Here is a 2,355-nt window from a genome sequence, read left to right as displayed (position 1 = left end):
CTCGGGCATCACGTGGCCTCACTGCGCAGGCGCCGGACGAACGCGGGCAGAGGCGGGGCGGGGCGGAGAGGAGGGCGTGGCTCTGGCAGGGGCGGGGCAGAGGGCGTGGGCCCGGCGGAGGTGGGGGCGGAGCGGAGGGCGGGGCGGGGCCCGGGCGGAGGCTAGACTCCCTGGAGGCCGAGTCTCTGCTCGCTTCCCGACCCCGGCGCCGGGCGCGGCAGAATGCAAAAAGAATGAGGACGGGAAGGAGGACGTGAAGGAATGCGTCCTGGCGAGGGTGGGGCACTGTAAATCCATTTCCTCTTTCCTCCCCTCGGTCCCTTCCTCGGGGTCCCCTGAGTCGCCCGCCCCCTGCTGGATGCTGGCAGGGACATAAAACGCCGCCAGTGTGAACAGGTGTTTTCCTGTTTATCGAGGTTGTGGAGTAAATCCGCTCCCCAGCCCGCAGCCGGGTCCCACCACTACAACCGGCGGCTCTTGCGTTCATTTTTCTCCGCCTCACCCCCAGAGGACCCCATCCTCCGAGGCTCATGGGTGATGGCCGCCTCCGGAGGGTGGGGAGCTGTGGAGGAGCATGTGGCTGGGGATGGCTCGAGGTTAAAAAGAACGGTGAGCGAACGTGGAAGAGGGAGAAAGTAAGTGAAAGAGAAGCACTGTCCTGGCTGAGCGTAGACAGCTGCGTGTGGCTCCAAAGAGGACTCGGAGACAGGGCCAGCCGAGGAGCAGAGGTTCCCAATGGGAGAGGGCTTCCAGGAGGGCTTTACGGAGGTGGTAACCCTCCAGCTGTGTAACAGATGAGGACTTTTGGGGAGCGGGAAAGCATTCCAGGAAGGGGACAGTGTTAGCAGAGGAATGGAGGACAGATGCAGCCAAGCGAGTGGTTGGCAGGCTGCCAGGAGTTTCTGAGCCTGAAGGAAAGTTAGAGACCAGACCCGAACCTCCAGAGATGGATGTGGCCCTGAAGGCAGCCTTCAGCCTTCAGCCTGGGCGGCAGTTGCCAGCACCTGTTGCAGAGACTAGACTGGAGGGGGCATCAGGGAAGCTGTGGCCTCAGGTGGACAGGGAGTGAGGTCAAAGGACAGTGCTAGCTGGAAACTTGGGGAGGGAGGCAGGTTCCCTAGTACTGGGGAGTGATGGGTGAAGAGGGGTGAGCCCAAGACATGGCGGTGGACAGTGGGGCTATCCTTGTCACAAGGAGCCTGGAGCAGGAGCAGGTTTAGGGAAAGACAAGACCCACCATGGCCCCAGGACAGTAAGGAGGCTGCAGATGTCCAGCTGAGGGCCTTTCTGGGGGAGTCATGCACTTCTGGAGGTGATACAGCGAGTCAGAACAGGTGTGGGGAAAAGGAGGGTGGGCTGAGTGCAGAGCACAGTGGTGTTCTGGGGCACCCAAAGGGGACAGGGGAGGAGTCATCTCAAAGGCCCAGTGGGGCCAGGGGTAGGGGAGGCCTTTCCTCGGGGTGGCAGAAGCCAGCCTGCAGTGACTGAGGTGTGAAAGGAGGTGAGGACAGGAAGACAGGCTTCAGAGGCCCAACCTCTTAGAGGACAGATGGGACGACAGTGTGAGGGGAGAGACTGAAGGAGGACACCTCCAGGGTAGGAGAGAGGAGCTGGCAGGTGGGGAGCATGAGGATGAGTGAGGGGAGGAGGTCAGGAGCAAGGGGAGCCACTGGCCAGGACTCAGGGGAGAGGACATGCCCCAGTTTTCTCTAAGCTGGAGGGACCATCATCTCAAAATCCACCTGGATCAAGTCTGTGGTTCCCCTACAGTAACGTTCACAAGGAGAGGAGTGGCAAGGTGGGGGAGGCCTCAGAAGTGGGGTGTCCTGCCAGGGATGTGTTTGCTTCCTAGCAAATCCTCCATTCCCTGAGGGTACAAGCTTTATCTGCTTCTTCATGTCTGTATTCCTGCACTGCACAGAGAACAGGGCTGGCCTGGTGCTCAGTAGGTGCTAAGTAAATACAAGTTGAGGGAATTGGAGTAGAGAGAAATCAGAAGCAGAGAGACTGGTTAAAGGGCTGATATAGGGACTTCCCTGGTGGCACAGTGGTTGAGAATCCGCCTGCCAATGCAGGGGACACGGGTTCAGTCCCTGGTCCAGGAAGATCCCACATGCCACAGAGCAACTAAGACCGTGCGCCACAACAACTGAGCCTGTGCTCTAGAGCCGGTGAGCCACAACTACTGAAGCCCGCACGCCTAGAGCCCATGCTCCGCAACAAGAGAAGCCACCTCAGTGAGAAGCCCACCCACCGCAACAAAGAGTAGCCCCCACTCACCGCAACTTGAGATAGCCCAGGCACAGAAATGAAGACCCAATGCAGCCAAAAATAAATAAATAAATAATAAATTTA

Source organism: Grampus griseus (assembly GCF_964374135.1).
Source record: "Grampus griseus genome assembly, chromosome: 12".
NCBI classification, from domain to species: Eukaryota; Metazoa; Chordata; class Mammalia; order Artiodactyla; family Delphinidae; genus Grampus; species Grampus griseus.
Note: the sequence above shows the minus strand (reverse complement) of the source record.